General features: G+C 55.3%; 1 protein-coding gene across 1 annotated transcript in view; it reads right to left on the bottom strand.

Annotated features, from left to right (window-relative positions):
* The window catches only part of LOC143924950 (rho GDP-dissociation inhibitor 2-like), a 130,770-nt gene extending 126,059 nt beyond the window's left edge, over window positions 1-4,711 (bottom strand). The window contains exon 1 of the mRNA XM_077449490.1: window positions 4,578-4,711. The gene's annotated coding sequence lies outside the window, so the exon portion shown is untranslated. The remainder of the gene's footprint in view (window positions 1-4,577) is intronic.
* Window positions 4,712-18,014: the final 13,303 nt, after the last annotated feature.

The raw sequence follows: 18,014 nt of genomic DNA, 5'->3' as shown, positions 1-18,014 counted from the left end.
ATTTGTATTCATTAAAAACCTGCTTTTTACCAAATTTCATGCTTCTGCTCCCGTGTGCCTCATACAAAGTCCCGCCTGTTTTTTTTTTTTTTTTTTTCTTTTTTTAAACATATATACGCCTAGGCCTCACTCACACTGGCATACATACGTTTAGGCCTCATTCGCACTGGCATACATACACGCCTAGGCTTCATTCGTGCTGGCAGTGGCATACATACGTTTAGGCCTCATTCACTCTGGCAGTGGCATACATACACCTAGGCCTCATTCGCGCTGGCATGCATACACTTAAGCCTCATTTACACGCTTAGGCCTCATTCATGCTGGCAGCTGCATACATACGTCCCAGATAATTAAGTAAGGCTACACAGACACTAATCTCCTGCACTTGGTTTCACACGAAGCTTGTGTGAATATAGCCTTAGGTAGGTTCTTGGATTACCTGACCATTGGTGAACCTAAATGGTGTTCGGTGATGTATTTGTTTTACAGGCCTCTATGGGGTAACTAAAAAAACCCTGGATCAGTTTCAGCCAATATCAAATACTGGGGCACTGATCAGACCTACAAAGTGGGTTCCAAGACGAGTGCCTCATATTTGTGGAACCGCAGATCCCAGCCAGCCATGGACATGCTGAGACTTGAAAGTTAAAACAATGGAAGAGAGAAACCATATTTGTCTACATGTTAATGCAGAATGGGTTTTCTTTTTTAACCATGCAACTGAGGACATGTTTATATCCGTGTGTCACGTTAACGCACGCTTTACCACGTGTTATAGGACCCAGAATGAAAGTGGAATTCCAGGTCTGGGTATGTTTATATGGTTGGTCCAGCTTGGGTCAAAGAAACTCTGTATATTGCATATCGGTGGGATCCCTGTGGAATCTGGAAATCACTGAAGTAGTCACAAGTACTAGAGTGATCCTCCTCAGTGGCATTCAGGTCCCATGCCAAGTGGCTGCCCTGCTGCTTAGTGAACACGGGAGGTCAGAGAACACTTTGCGTTCAGTGACTGGATGAGGTAAAGATCGTAATAACATCACCGCCCCACTTAGTCCACTCAGAAAACACTTTGCAATCAAAATAAATAAATCATTGTGGGCTGAACCTTCAACCTATACACCAAAGTACAAGAAAAGTCACCAAATAGAAAATGTTCAGGTTTTCGTCTTCTACTTAAACAGCCACATACAGAAACCCATACACAGACACTATGAGGGGAAAAAAAAGGGGATAACCATTTCCAGAAATGGAAGCAGCAACCGCAGAGATGTCTAGCAGAATCCCCTTTTGATACCACCTACCACCACAATCCCCCTTGAAGACCCCAAGCTGTTATTTAAAATGTTAACCATGCCAAGCCCTTATCTTCAGGTTTTTTTAAGTAAATGTAAATCCTAGCTCAGCCATTCTCAACTAGGCTGGCTCCAGAGGTTGCGAAGGTTCTTTAAGCTTGACCACCACTGTAAAGGGGGGGCAGTCTTCCCATTGACCACCACTGTAAAGGGAGGGAGGGGGCGGTAATCTTCCCATTGACCACCACTGTAAAGGGGGGGGTGTTAAAGGGGGCATACTTCTTACTCATAACCAATGTACGGGGCAGTCTGAACACCATTGTAAAGGGGGGGGTTGTTCTTCCTGCTGACCACCCAAAAAAGGGGGGGCAATTCTCCCCACTGGCCACCGCAACCATACGGGGGGGGGGGCAATTCTCCCCACTGGCCACTGCAACCATACGGGGGGGGGGGGGCAATTCTCCCCACTGGCCACCGCAACCATACGGGGGGGGCAATTCTCCCCACTGGCCACCGCAACCATACAGGGGGGGGGGCAATTCTCCCCACTGGCCACCACAACCATACGGGGGGGGGGGGGCAATTCTCCCCACTGGCCACCGCAACCATACGGGGGGGGGGGGGCAATTCTCCCCACTGGCCACCGCAACCATACGGGGGGGGGGCAATTCTCCCCACTGGCCACCGCAACCATACGGGGGGGGCAATTCTCCCCACTGGCCACCGCAACCATACGGGGGGGGGGGCAATTCTCCCCACTGGCCACCGCAACCATACGGGGGGGGGGGGCAATTCTCCCCACTGGCCACCGCAACCATACGGGGGGGGGGCAATTCTCCCCACTGGCCACCGCAACCATACGGGGGGGCAATTCTCCCCACTGCAACCATACGGGGGGGCAATTCTCCCCACTGGCCACCGCAACAATACAGGGGGGGGGGGCAATTCTCCCCACTGGCCACCATTGTAACACTGAATTCCTTTTAGCAAGGGTTCCCCAAGACTTGAGAATTATTTCATGAGTTCCTCTCAGGTAAAGAAGGTGAGAGGGGGCATCCATCCTACTGACCACCGAAATAAAGGGGGCGTTCTTCCCACTGGCCACCAACATAAAGGGGGATTCTTCCTACCACTGTAAGCAAAGCAGTCTTCCCATCACCACTGTAAGGGGGCTATTCTCCCCATTGGCCACCACTGTAACACTGAATTCCTTTTACCAAGGGTTCCCCAAGACCTGAGAATTATTTCATGGGTCCCGCTCAGGTAAAAAAATAAAAGAGTGGAGAAAGACGTCTGTAGATTAATTACATTAAGTTTACTTAAGAACTCAGCATCTGATTGTTTCTGTATCTCCGCTGATCCCCTGCAGCCTCTTAGCAGTCACTTCCTGTTTACACACACACACACACACACCCCATTGACGGCTGTGTGCCATTTCTAAGGGCAGGTTTCCTGATGGAGACAACAGAGTATTGTGTCTGCATAACATATTTAGAATGGAGAACTTGTCCCATGCTTGGAACAAACAGATCTTAAAAAAAAAAAAAAAAAAAAGAAAAAGGGAAGGACAGACATGAAGGAACGCTTAGTCTTTTTTCTGAGGTCACTCTTCCAAGCCTCCCCTGAAAGCCTATGTGAGGGGGTGACACCACAAGAGCGTACTTAGGAGACAGGGACAGAGCGCTGTCCCCCCTAGAACAGGAAGTGCCTGAACAAGGACCATCATGGCAGGATCACAGGGGGTTATGGTAATGAAAGCTGCAGCTTTAACTAAAATAACTTCTGAACTCACACTGGCATGTTAAAGCTTATATGAGATTTTAATGATTGGATTTCCTTATACTTTCATTAAATCTGCGTCAGCCGATACACCAAATGTATGCTGTGTGTTCATTTTTTTTTTTTTTTTCCTGTCTTACATGCATGGAATTTTCCCAGATAATGCAGAAAACCAGCAACGATTTCCTTCTTTTGTATAATAAATAACTTAATGCACACCCATTGTCACATAGAAGATGGGAAGATCAGCTGCACAGACACCCATTTCTGATGCAGCACCTCTTCACATCTCCAGCTGTCAATCAAATAGTTGATAATGCCAAGTCCCAACCCCCCTTTTTCAGGGATGTAAATCCACTCTTCACTCCAAGACAGGAAAATCCCTCAACCCAAATTGAAACAAAAACCGTCTGTCAGGACTGTGAAGAGGAAACAGGCAGCCCAATGAAGAGCGCTGGAAGGATCTATTGAATCAGGAACTACAGGAGGGAAGTGGGTCACATTTTCCATCATCAGACCAAATGCATTCAAATACCCAGTACAGTCCTCTGCACAGAGACTCCATCCCATACAATGTATAGACATCAGCAGTCAGATCAGCCCTCATTGCAGATCCCATCACCACCCCTCCCCCCAACCATTACAGATCAAATAATTCCTCATGCATATCAACCCCCCCCCCCCCCCCCACAAAAATAAATAAAACAGATCCCATCAACCCCCCAATGCAGTTCAAATCACTTTACCAAAGCATGTCACCCCCCCCCCCCCCAATTCAGATCCATTCAGACACCCTTCTCCCCCACTCCCATGCAGATCCGTGTAGAACCCCCCCAATGCAGATCCCATCAATCAGACCCACCACCCCATGCAGATCCCATCTGACCCCCACCCCATGCAGATCTCATCAGACCCCCCAGCCCATGCAGACCCCCACCGCCCCTGCAGATCCCGTCAGACCCCCTGCCCCATGCAGATCCCCCCCTACAGATACCATCAGACCCCCCCCTCCCATGCAGATCCCCCCCTACAGATACCATCAGACCCCCCCCTCCCCATGCAGATCCCCCCCTACAGATACCATCAGACCCCCCCCCCCCATGCAGATCCTTCTCCCCTCCATGCTGATCCCATCAGACCCCCGCCCCATGCAGATCCCCCCCCCAATGCAGATCCCATCAGACCTCCCCTCCCATGCAGACCCCCCCATGCAGATTTCATCAGACCCCCCCCCCATACAGATCCTGCCCCCCCACGCCCCGTGCAGATCCCATCCCCTCCCGTAGTAGAGCTCCCATGCAGTGGTGTGATGATCGGGGAGGGGATCTCTCAGCAACACGTTACAACGTGCAATGTACAAAGTTCTAGTCCCACCACGCCTTTCCTCTCCCCGCCCGCCGCCCTCTATACACAGAACTCCCCATCACACACACGTCTCTCCCCCATTATTATTATTATTATTATTTAGATGCGAGCTCCGGTCACTGCCGCTCCTCCTACCTCCACCGATCCGATCCCCGGAGAAGTCCCGGCACACCCCGCACACCGACCAACAACTCAAAGTTGGAGGAGCGCCTGTGGGCGTGGCCGGGACCCCTTTCACTTTGCTGCCAATCAGGGCTGAGCTATGACCGGGTGAGGCGTGTCCAGATGACAGCTATACAGCCAGTAGAAAGAGTTTCTTCTTTTCATGGAGGAAGTGTGTATGAGAGAGTGGGAGGGAGAGAAGCACCCAGACATGAGAGAGAGAGATAGGGGGGTACAACCAGACATGAGAGAGGGGCACCCAGACATGAGAGAGGGGCACCCAGACATGAGAGAGAGAAGGGAACCCCGACATGAGAGAGAGATAGGGGGTACAACCAGACATGAGAGAGGGGCACCCAGACATGAGAGAGAGAAGGGAACCCCGACATGAGAGAGAGATAGGGGGTACAACCAGACATGAGAGAGGGGCACCCAGACATGAGAGAGAGAAGGGCACCCAGACATGAGAGAGAGATAGGGGGGTACAACCAGACATGAGAGAGGGGCACCCAGACATGAGAGAGAGAGATAGGGGGGGTACAACCAGACATGAGAGAGGGGCACCCAGACATGAGAGAGAGATAGGGGGGTACAACCAGACATGAGAGAGGGGCACCCAGACATGAGAGAGAGAAGGGCACCCAGACATGAGAGAGAGATAGGGGGTTACAACCAGACATGAGAGAGGGGCACCCAGACATGAGAGAGAGAAGGGCACCCAGACATAAGAGATAGGGGGGTACAACCAGACGAGAGAGGGGGCACCCAGACATGAGAGAGAGAGATAGGGGGTACAACCAGACATGAGAGAGGGGCACCCAGACATGAGAGAGAGAAGGGCACCCCGACATGAGAGAGAGATAGGGGGGTACAACCAGACATGAGAGAGGGGCACCCAGACATGAGAGAGAGAAGGGCACCCAGACATGAGAGATAGGGGGGTACAACCAGACATGAGAGAGAGAAGGGCGCCCAGACATGAGAGAGATAGGGGGTACAACCAGACGAGAGAGGGGCACCCAGACATGAGAGAGAGATAGGGGGGGCATCCAGACATGGGAGAGAGAGGGGCATCCAGACATGGAAGAGAGAGAGGGGGCAACCAGACATGGGAGAGAGAGAGGGGGGGCATCCAGACATGGAAGAGAGAGAGGGGGGCATCCAGACATGGGAGAGAGAGAGGGGGGCATCCAGACATGGAAGAGAGAGAGGGGGCAACCAGACATGGGAGAGAGAGAGGGGCATCCAGACATGGGAGAGAGAGAGAGGGGCACCCAGACATGGGAGAGAGAGAGGGGGGGTTATCCAGACATGGGAGAGAGAGAGGGGCATCCAGACATGGAAGAGAGAGAGAGGGGGCTATCCAGACATGGGAGAGAGAGAGAGAGAGGGGCACCCAGACATGAGAGAGGGGCACCCAGACATGAGAGAGAGAAGGGAACCCCGACATGAGAGAGAGATAGGGGGTACAACCAGACATGAGAGAGGGGCACCCAGACATGAGAGAGAGAAGGGCACCCAGACATGAGAGAGAGATGGGGGGTACAACCAGACATGAGAGAGGGGCACCCAGACATGAGAGAGAGAAGGGCACCCAGACATGAGAGAGAGATAGGGGGGTACAACCAGACATGAGAGAGGGGCACCCAGACATGAGAGAGAGAGATAGGGGGGGTACAAACCAGACATGAGAGAGGGGCACCCAGACATGAGAGAGAGATAGGGGGGTACAACCAGACATGAGAGAGGGGCACCCAGACATGAGAGAGAGAAGGGCACCCAGACATGAGAGAGAGATAGGGGGTTACAACCAGACATGAGAGAGGGGCACCCAGACATGAGAGAGAGAAGGGCACCCAGACATAAGAGATAGGGGGGTACAACCAGACGAGAGAGGGGGCACCCAGACATGAGAGAGAGAGATAGGGGGTACAACCAGACATGAGAGAGGGGCACCCAGACATGAGAGAGAGAAGGGCACCCCGACATGAGAGAGAGATAGGGGGGTACAACCAGACATGAGAGAGGGGCACCCAGACATGAGAGAGAGAAGGGCACCCAGACATGAGAGATAGGGGGGTACAACCAGACATGAGAGAGAGAAGGGCGCCCAGACATGAGAGAGATAGGGGGTACAACCAGACGAGAGAGGGGCACCCAGACATGAGAGAGAGATAGGGGGGCATCCAGACATGGGAGAGAGAGGGGCATCCAGACATGGAAGAGAGAGAGGGGGCAACCAGACATGGGAGAGAGAGAGGGGGGGGCATCCAGACATGGAAGAGAGAGAGGGGGGCATCCAGACATGGGAGAGAGAGAGGGGGGCATCCAGACATGGAAGAGAGAGAGGGGGCAACCAGACATGGGGAGAGAGAGAGGGGCATCCAGACATGGGAGAGAGAGAGAGGGGCACCCAGACATGGGAGAGAGAGAGGGGGGGTTATCCAGACATGGGAGAGAGAGAGGGGCATCCAGACATGGAAGAGAGAGAGAGGGGGCTATCCAGACATGGGAGAGAGAGAGAGGGGGGCATCCAGACATGGAAGAGAGAGAGAGGGGGTTATCCAGACATGGGAGAGAGAGAGGGGGGTATCCAGACATGGGAGAGAGAGAGAGGGGCATCCAGACATGGGAGAGAGAGAGAGAGGGGCATCCAGACATGGAAGAGAGAGAGGGGGCATCCAGACATGGAAGAGAGAGGGGGGCAACCAGACATGGGAGAGAGAGAGGGGCATCCAGACATGGGAGAGAGAGAGGTTATCCAGACATGGGAGAGAGAGAGGGGCATCCAGACATGGAAGAGAGAGAGAGGGGGATATCCAGACATGAGAGAGAGAGGGGCATCCAGACATGGGAGAGAGAGAGAGGGGGTATCCAGACATGGGAGAGAGAGAGAGGGGCATCCAGACATGGAAGAGAGAGAGGGGGGCAACCAGACATGGAAGAGAGAGAGAGGGGGGCAACCAGACATGGAAGAGAGAGAGAGAGGGGGTTATCCAGACATGGGAGAGAGAGAGAGGGGGTTATCCAGACATGGGAGAGAGAGAGAGGGGCACCCAGACATGGAAGAGAGAGAGAGGGGGTTATCCAGACATGGGAGAGAGAGGGGCATCCAGACATGAAAGAGAGAGAGAGAGGGGGTTATCCAGACATGGGAGAGAGAGAGAGGGGGGGCATCCAGACATGGGAGAGAGAGGGGGGCACCCAGACATGGGAGAGAGAGGGGCATCCAGACATGGGAGAGAGAGGGGGTTATCCAGACATGGGAGAGAGGGGGGGTTATCCAGACATGGGAGAGAGAGAGGGCATCCAGACATGGAAGAGAGATAGGGGGGGCATCCAGACATGGGAGAAGGGGCATCCAGACATGGAAGAGAGAGAGGGGGCAACCAGACATGGGAGAGAGAGAGGGGGGGGCATCCAGACATGGAAGAGAGAGAGGGGGGCATCCAGACATGGGAGAGAGAGAGGGGGGCATCCAGACATGGAAGAGAGATAGGGGGGTACAACCAGACATGAGAGAGAGAAGGGCGCCCAGACATGAGAGAGATAGGGGGTACAACCAGACGAGAGAGGGGCACCCAGACATGAGAGAGAGATAGGGGGGGCATCCAGACATGGGAGAGAGAGGGGCATCCAGACATGGAAGAGAGAGAGGGGGCAACCAGACATGGGAGAGAGAGAGGGGGGGGCATCCAGACATGGAAGAGAGAGAGGGGGGCATCCAGACATGGGAGAGAGAGAGGGGGGCATCCAGACATGGAAGAGAGAGAGGGGGCAACCAGACATGGGAGAGAGAGAGGGGCATCCCAGACATGGGAGAGAGAGAGAGGGGCACCCAGACATGGGAGAGAGAGAGGGGGGGTTATCCAGACATGGAGAGAGAGAGGGGCATCCAGACATGGAAGAGAGAGAGAGGGGGCTATCCAGACATGGGAGAGAGAGAGAGGGGGGCATCCAGACATGGAAGAGAGAGAGAGGGGGTTATCCAGACATGGGAGAGAGAGAGGGGGGTATCCAGACATGGGAGAGAGAGAGCATCCAGACATGGGAGAGAGTGAGAGAGGGGCATCCAGACATGGAAGAGAGAGAGGGGGGACATCCAGACATGGAGAGAGAGAGGGGGGCAACCCAGACATGGGAGAGAGAGAGGGGCATCCAGACATGGGAGAGAGAGAGGGTTATCCAGACATGGAGAGAGAGAGGGGCAATCCAGACATGGAAGAGAGAGAGAGGGGGATATCCAGACATGAGAGAGAGAGGGGCATCCAGACATGGGAGAGAGAGAGAGGGGGTATCCAGACATGGGAGAGAGAGAGAGGGGCATCCAGACATGGAAAGAGAGAGAGGGGGGCAACCAGGACATGGAAGAGAGAGAGAGGGGGGCAACCAGACATGGAAGAGAGAGAGAGAGGGGGTTATCCAGACATGGGAGAGAGAGAGAGGGGGGTTATCCAGACATGGGAGAGAGAGAGAGGGGCACCCAGACATGGAAGAGAGAGAGAGGGGGTTATCCAGACATGGGAGAGAGAGGGGCATCCAGACATGAAAGAGAGAGAGAGAGGGGGTTATCCAGACATGGGAGAGAGAGAGAGGGGGGGCATCCAGACATGGGAGAGAGAGGGGGGCACCCAGACATGGGAGAGAGAGAGGGGCATCCAGACATGGGAGAGAGAGGGGGTTATCCAGACATGGGAGAGAGGGGGGGTTATCCAGACATGGGAGAGAGAGAGGGCATCCAGACATGGAAGAGAGAGAGAGGGGGGTATCCAGACATGGGAGAGAGAGAGAGGGGCATCCAGACATGGGAGAGAGAGAGAGGGGCATCCAGACATGGAAGAGAGAGAGGGGGGCAACCAGACATGGGAGAGAGAGAGGGGGGCATCCAGACATGGAAGAGAGAGAGGGGGGCAACCAGACATGGGAGAGAGAGGGGCACCCAGACATGGGAGAGAGAGAGGGGCATCCAGACATGGGAGAGAGAGGGGCATCCAGACATGGGAGAGAGAGAGGGGGTTATCCAGACATGGGAGAGAGAGAGAGGGGCATCCAGACATGGAAGAGAGAGAGGGGGGGATATCCAGACAGAGAGAGAGAGGGGGGCATCCAGACATGGGAGAGAGAGAGAGGGGCATCCAGACATGGAAGAGAGACGGGGGCAACCAGACATGGGAGAGAGAGAGGGGCATCCAGACATGGGAGAGAGAGAGAGGGGCATCCAGACATGGGAGAGAGAGAGGGGGGCAACCAGACATGGGAGAGAGAGAGGGGCATCCAGACATAGGGGAGAGAGAGGGGCATCCAGACATGGGAGAGAGAGAGAGGGGGGGGGGGGGCACCCAGATATGGGAGAGAGAGAGGGGCATCCAGACATGGCACTGAGAAGAGAGAGGGGCATCCAGACATGAGAGAGAGAGGGACATCCAGACATGAGAGAGAGAGAGGGGGCACCCAGACATGGGAGAGAGAGAGGGGCATCCAGACATGGCACTGAGAAGAGAAGAGAGAGGGGCATCCAGACATGAGAGAGAGAGGGGGGGGCACCCAGACATGAGAGAGGGGCACCCAGACATGAGAGTGAGAGAGAGGGACATCCAGACATGGCACTGAGAAGAGAGAGAGATGGGCATCCAGACATGGGAGAGAGAGAGGGGGGCATCCAGACATGGCACTGAGAAGAGAGAGAGAGGGGCATCCAGACATGGGAGAGAGAGAGGGGGACATCCAGACATGGAAGAGAGAAAGGGGCACCCAGACATGGGAGAGACAGAGAAGGGCATCCAGACATGGGAGAGAGAGAGAGGGGCATCCAGACATGGGAGAGAGAGAGGGGCATCCATACATGGGAGAGAGAAGGGCATCCAGACATGGGAGAGAGAGAGGGGGGCATCCAGACATGGGAGGGAGAGAGATGGGGGGGCATCCAGACATGGGAGAGAGAGAGGGGCATCCAGACATGGGAGAGAGAGGGCATCCAGACATGGGAGAGAGAGAGAGGCATCCAAACATGGGAGAGAGAGAGAGGGACATCCAGACATGGGGGAGACAGAGAGGGGCATCCAGACATGGGAGAGAGAGAGGGGGGTATCCAGACATGGGAGAGAGAGAGAGGGGCATTCAGACATGGGAGAGAGAGAGAGAGAGAGAGAGGGGCATCCAGACATGGAAGAGAGAGAGGGGGGCATCCAGACATGGAAGAGAGAGGGGGGCAACCAGACATGGGAGAGAGAAAGAGGGCACCCAGACATGGGAGAGAGAGAGAGGGGCACCCAGACATGGGAGAGAGAGAGAGGGGCACCCAGACATGGGAGAGAGAGAGGGGCATCCAGACATGGGAGAGAGAGAGAGGGTTATCCAGACATGGGAGAGAGAGAGGGGCATCCAGACATGGAAGAGAGAGAGAGGGGGATATCCAGACATGAGAGAGAGGGGCATCCAGACATGGGAGAGAGACAGAGGGGGGTATCCAGACATGGGAGAGAGAGAGAGGGGCATCCAGACATGGAAGAGAGAGAGGGGGGCAACCAGACATGGAAGAGAGAGAGGGGGGCAACCAGACATGGAAGAGAGAGAGGGGGGCAACCATACATGGGAGAGAGAGAGGGGCATCCAGACATGGGAGACAGAGAGAGGGGCATCCAGACATGGGAGAGAGAGAGGGGGGCAACCAGACATGGGAGAGAGAGAGGGGCATCCAGACATGGAAGAGAGAGAGAGGGGGTTATCCAGACATGGGAGAGAGAGAGGGGGGCATCCAGACATGGAAGAGAGAGAGAGAGGGGGTTATCCAGACATGGGAGAGAGAGAGAGGGGGTTATCCAGACATGGGAGAGAGAGAGAGGGGCACCCAGACATGGAAGAGAGAGAGAGGGGGTTATCCAGACATGGGAGAGAGAGGGGCATCCAGACATGAAAGAGAGAGAGAGAGGGGGTTATCCAGACATGGGAGAGAGAGAGAGGGGGGGCATCCAGACATGGGAGAGAGAGGGGGGCACCCAGACATGGGAGAGAGAGAGGGGCATCCAGACATGGGAGAGAGAGGGGGTTATCCAGACATGGGAGAGAGGGGGGGTTATCCAGACATGGGAGAGAGAGAGGGCATCCAGACATGGAAGAGAGAGAGAGGGGGGTATCCAGACATGGGAGAGAGAGAGAGGGGCATCCAGACATGGGAGAGAGAGAGAGGGGCATCCAGACATGGAAGAGAGAGAGGGGGGCAACCAGACATGGGAGAGAGAGAGGGGGGCATCCAGACATGGAAGAGAGAGAGGGGGGCAACCAGACATGGGAGAGAGAGGGGCACCCAGACATGGGAGAGAGAGAGGGGCATCCAGACATGGGAGAGAGAGGGGCATCCAGACATGGGAGAGAGAGAGGGGGTTATCCAGACATGGGAGAGAGAGAGAGGGGCATCCAGACATGGAAGAGAGAGAGGGGGGGATATCCAGACAGAGAGAGAGAGGGGGGCATCCAGACATGGGAGAGAGAGAGAGGGGCATCCAGACATGGAAGAGAGACGGGGGCAACCAGACATGGGAGAGAGAGAGGGGCATCCAGACATGGGAGAGAGAGAGAGGGGCATCCAGACATGGGAGAGAGAGAGGGGGGCAACCAGACATGGGAGAGAGAGAGGGGCATTCAGACATAGGGGAGAGAGAGGGGCATCCAGACATGGGAGAGAGAGAGAGGGGGGGGGCACCCAGATATGGGAGAGAGAGAGGGGCATCCAGACATGGCACTGAGAAGAGAGAGGGGCATCCAGACATGAGAGAGAGAGGGACATCCAGACATGAGAGAGAGAGAGAGAGGGGGCACCCAGACATGGGAGAGAGAGAGGGGCATCCAGACATGGCACTGAGAAGAGAAGAGAGAGGGGCATCCAGACATGAGAGAGAGAGGGGGGGGCACCCAGACATGAGAGAGGGGCACCCAGACATGAGAGTGAGAGAGAGGGACATCCAGACATGGCACTGAGAAGAGAGAGAGATGGGCATCCAGACATGGGAGAGAGAGAGGGGGGCATCCAGACATGGCACTGAGAAGAGAGAGAGAGGGGCATCCAGACATGGGAGAGAGAGAGGGGGACATCCAGACATGGAAGAGAGAAAGGGGCACCCAGACATGGGAGAGACAGAGAAGGGCATCCAGACATGGGAGAGAGAGAGAGGGGCATCCAGACATGGGAGAGAGAGAGGGGCATCCATACATGGGAGAGAGAAGGGCATCCAGACATGGGAGAGAGAGAGGGGGGCATCCAGACATGGGAGGGAGAGAGATGGGGGGGCATCCAGACATGGGAGAGAGAGAGGGGCATCCAGACATGGGAGAGAGAGGGGCATCCAGACATGGGAGAGAGAGAGAGGCATCCAAACATGGGAGAGAGAGAGAGGGACATCCAGACATGGGGGAGACAGAGAGGGGCATCCAGACATGGGAGAGAGAGAGAGGGGCATCCAGACATGGGAGAGAGAGAGAGGGGCATCCAGACATGGGAGAGAGAGAGAGGGGCATCCAGACATGGAAGAGAGAGGGGCATCCAGACATGGGAGGGAGAGAGAGAGTGATGGGGGGCATCCAGACATGGTAGAGAGAGAGGGGCATCCAGACATGGGAGAGAGAGGGGGCATCCAGACATGAGAGAGAGAGGGGCAACCAGACATGGGAGAGAAGGGGCATCCAGAAATGGGAGAGAGAGGGGGGCAACCAGACATGGGAGAGAGAGAGAGGGGCATCCAGACATGGAAGAGAGAGAGGGGGGCAACCAGACATGGGAGAGAGAGAGAGGGGCACCCAGACATGGGAGAGAGAGAGAGGGGCATCCGGACATGGGAGAGAGAGAGGGGGGCAACCAGACATGGGAGAGAGAGAGAGGGGCATCCAGACATGGAAGAGAGAGAGAGGGGGGCAACCAGACATGGGAGAGAGAGGGGCACCCAGACATGGGAGAGAGAGAGAGGGGCATCCAGACGTGGCACTGAGAAGAGAGAGGGGCATCCAGACATGGGAGAGAGAGAGAGAGGGGGGCACCCAGATATGGGAGAGAGAGAGAGGGGCATCCAGACATGGCACTGAAAAGAGAGAGGGGCAGCCAGACATGAGAGAGAGGGACATCCAGACATGAGAGGGGGGGCACCCAGACATGAGAGAGAGAGAGGGGGGCACCCAGACATGAGAGAGAGGGGGGCACCCAGACATGGGAGAGAGAGAGAGGGGCATCCAGACATGGCACTGAGAAGAGAAGAGAGAGGGGCATCCAGACATAAGAGAGAGAGAGGGGGGCACCCAGACATGAGAGAGAGAGGGGCACCCAGACATGAGAGTGAGAGAGAGGGACATCCAGACATGGCACCGAGAAGAGAGAAAGAGGGGCATCCAGACATGGGAGAGAGAGAGGGGGGCATCCAGACATGGCACTGAGAAGAGAGAGAGAGGGGCATCCAGACATGGGAGAGAGAGAGGGGGACATCCAGACATGGAAGAGAGAAAGGGGCACCCAAACATGGGAGAGAGAGGGGCATCCAGACATGGGAGAGAGAGAGGGGGACATCCAGACATGGGAGAAAGAGAGAGGCACCCAGACATGGGAGAGAGAGAGGGGGGCATCCAGACGAGAGAGAGAGAGGGGGGCACCCAGACATGGGAGAGAGAGAGAAAGATTGAGGGGGGCACCCAGACATGAGAGAGAGACCCAGACATGGCACTGAGGAGAGGGAGAGGGACACCCAGACAAGGCACTAAGGAGAGAGAGGTGCACACAGACATGGTACTGAGGAAAGAGAGAGATGCACCCAGACATGACACTGAGAAGAGAGAGAGAGGGCACCCAGACATGGTACTGAGGAGAGAGAGAGGGGCACCCAGACATAGCACTGAAGAGAGAGAGGGGGGCACCCAGACATAGCACTGAAGAGAGAGAGGGGGCACCCAGACATGGCAATGAGGAGAGATAGAGGGGGACCCAGACATGGCACTGAGGGGAGAGAGAGGGGGCACCCAGACATGGCATTGAGGAGCAAGAGAAAGGGCACCCAGACATGGCACTGAGGAGAGCGAGAGAGGGGCACCCAGACATGCCACTGAGGAGAGAGGGGCACCCAGACATGGGAGAGAGAGAGAGACCCAGACATGGCACTGAGGAGAGGGAGAGGGACACCCAGACAAGGCACTAAGGAGAGAGAGGGGGTCACACAGACATGGTACTGAGGAAAAAGAGAGGGGCACCCAGACATGGCACTGAGGAGAGAGAGAGAGGGAGCACCCAGACATGGCACTGAGGGGAGAGAGAGGAGGGCACCCAGACATGGTACTGAGGAGAGAGAGGGGGCACCCAGACATGCCACTGAGGAGAGAGAGAGGGGCACCCAGACATGGCACAGAGGAGAGAGAGAGCAGGCACCCACCCATGGCGCTGAGCAGGTAGAGGATGCACCCAGACATGACACTGAGGAGAGAGAGAGGGGGCACCCAGGAATGGCACTGAGGAGAGAGAGGGGACACCCAGACATGGCACAGAGGAGAGAGAGAGCAGGCACCCACACATGGCGCTGAGCAGGTAGAGGATGCACCCAGACATGACACTGAGGAGAGAGAGAAAGGGGCACCCAGACATGGCACTGAGGAGAGAGAGGGGGGTACCCAGACATGGTGCTGAGGAGAGGGGCACCCAGACGTGGCACTGAGGAGAGAGAGGGGGGACCTGGACATGGCACTGAGGGGAGAGAGAGGGAGCACCCAGACATGGCACTGAGGAGAGAGAGAGGGGCACCCAGACATGGCACTGAGTAAAGAGAGGGGGCACCCAGGCAGGGCACTGAGGAAAGAGAGGGAGGCACTCAGACATGGCACCAAGGAGAGAGGGGGCACCCAGACATGGCACTGAGGAGAGACAGGAGGCACCCAGACATGGCACTGAGGAGAGAGAGGGGGGCACCCAGACATGGTATTGAGGAGAGAGAGGGGGGACACCCAGACATGGCACTGAGGAGAGAGAAGAGGCACTGCGCCTGAGGAGAGAGGGGCATTGCGCCTGAGGGAGGCAATGAGGAGAGTGGGCACTGTGGCTGAGGGGAGCACTGAGGAGAAGGGGCACTGTGGCTGAGGGGAGCACTGAAGAGATGGAGCACAGAGGAGAGGGGGACACCGCACCTGAGGAGAGGGAGACACTGTGCCTGAGGGAAGCATTGAGGAGAGGGGAGAACTGCGCCTTAGGAGAAGGGGGCACTGCTCCAGAGGAGAGGGGGTACTGCATCTGAGGGGAGCACTGCACCCAAGGAGGGGCACTGAGAAGAGAAGAATAATGCACCTGAGGAGAGGGGGGCACTGCGTGTTAGGGGAGTACTGCACCTGAGGGGGTCACTGCACCTGAGGAGGGCACTGAGGAGAGGGGGGCACTTCACCCAAGGGGAGCAATGAGAAGAGGGGAGTACTGCACCTGGGGACAGGGGGGCACTGCACCTGAGGAGGGCACTGAGGAGAGGGGGGCACTTCACCCAAGGGGAGCAATGAGAAGAGGGGAGTACTGCACCTGGGGACAGGGGGGCACTGCACCTGAGGAGGGCACTGGGAGAGGGCACTGCACCTAAGGAGGGCACTGTCTCTAAGGGGAGCACTGCGAAGAGGGTACCACTACACCTGGGGAGAGGGGACACTGCACCTGAGGAGGGCACTGTGCCTGAGGGGAGCACTGAGGAGAGGGGGGACCTGCGCCTGAGGAGAGGGTGGCACTGCGTCTGAGTGGAGCAATTGAGGAGAGGGAGGGCACTGCACTTGAGGAGAGGGGGCACTGCTCCTGGGGGGAGCACTGAAGAGAGGGGGCACTGCACTTGAGGGGGGGGGGGCGCTACAACTCTACACGGAACATGCAATCTATTTCAGGCTGTTTTCCTTTACTGTTGCCTGGTGAGCCTGGCAGTAACACACACTTCTTGTCTGGGGTGACAACACTCACTGTGCTGGAGGAGTAGTTTTGTCACCCCAGGTATGGTGAGGGTTGTCAACCTAGGAGAGGAATTGCTACAGAACACCTACCCCTGTGTTATAGGGGAAAGGAAGAGGGGAGGGAATAAGCAGCAAAAGGAGCAAATGAATTGTAAAGTGCTAACAAGGGGCATGCTGATAGGTGGAGAGAGCAGTGGAACTTAACTGCAGCAGGGAAAAAAATCAGATCTCTTTCCCTGCCAGACTGTGCTGCATTGCAGACATAGATGTGTGCACAGGGTGTGCCTGGGCACATCGTAATCACCCTGTGTTATACCATTGAACTGAGCTAGTACAATTGGGCACTATTCCTTCTACTGACATTAGACTCAATAGACTGACTATTGAGTTGGCCCACCCTTTGCCGCGATAACAGCTTCATCTCTTCTGGGAAGGCTGCCCACAAGGTTTAGGAGTGTGTCTATGGGAATGTTTGACCATTCTTCCAGAACCGCATTTGAGAGGTCAGGCACTGATGTTTGACGAGAAGGCCTGGCTAATTCACCTCAAAGGTGTTCCATCGAGTTGAGGTCAGGAGTCAAGTCAAGTTGCTCCACCCCAACCTCGCTCATCCATGTCTTTATGGACCTTGCTTTGTGCAGTGGTGCGCAGTCATGTTTGAACAGGAAGGGGCCATTCCCAAACTGTTCCCACAAAGTTAGACGCATGAAATTGTCCAAAATGTTTTGGTATGCCGGCGCCTTAAGAGTTCCCTTCACTGGAACTAAGGGGCCAAGCCCAACCCCTGAAAAACAACCCCACACCATAATCCCCCCCTCCACCACATGATTTGGACCAGTGCAAAAAGCAAAGTCCATAAAGACATGGATGAGCAAGTTTGGGGTGGAGGAACTTGACTGGCCTGCACAGAGTCCTGACCTCAACCCAATAGAACACTGTTGGAATGAATTTAGAGTGCAGACTGCGAGCCAGGCCTTCTTATCCAACATTAGTTCCCGACCTCACAATGTGGTTCTGGAAGAATGGCCAAACATTCCCATAGACACCCTCCTAAACCTTGTGGACGGCCTTCCCAGAAGAGTTGAAGCTGTTATAGCTGCAAAGGGTGGGCCAACTCAATATTGAATCCTACGGACTAATGCCACGTACACATGATTGGAACTATGGTCGGAAAAAGCTTTGATGGTTTTCCCGACGGGATTTCACTCAAGCTGTCTTGTATCCACGCGGTCACACCAAATTCCGACAGCCAAGAACGCGGTGACGTACAACACGTACGACGGGACTAGAAAAAGGAAGTTCAATAGCCAGTAGCCAATAGCTTCCGTCTCGTAGTTGAATCTGAGCATGCGTGAGTTTTTGTGTGTCGGAATTGCATAAACACGATCGGAATTTCCGATAGAAGGGTTTTCCATCGGGAAAATTGAGAACATCAAAATTTTTGCTGGCGGGAATTCGGCCAGATAAATTCCA

The sequence above is a fragment of the Lithobates pipiens genome, unplaced genomic scaffold (assembly GCF_037356315.1).
Source record: "Lithobates pipiens isolate NorthernLeopardFrog02 unplaced genomic scaffold, aLitPip1_a1.2 Scaffold_22, whole genome shotgun sequence".
Classification (NCBI taxonomy): domain Eukaryota; kingdom Metazoa; phylum Chordata; class Amphibia; order Anura; family Ranidae; genus Lithobates; species Lithobates pipiens.
Note: the sequence above shows the minus strand (reverse complement) of the source record. Positions and strands in the feature narration are given on the sequence as shown.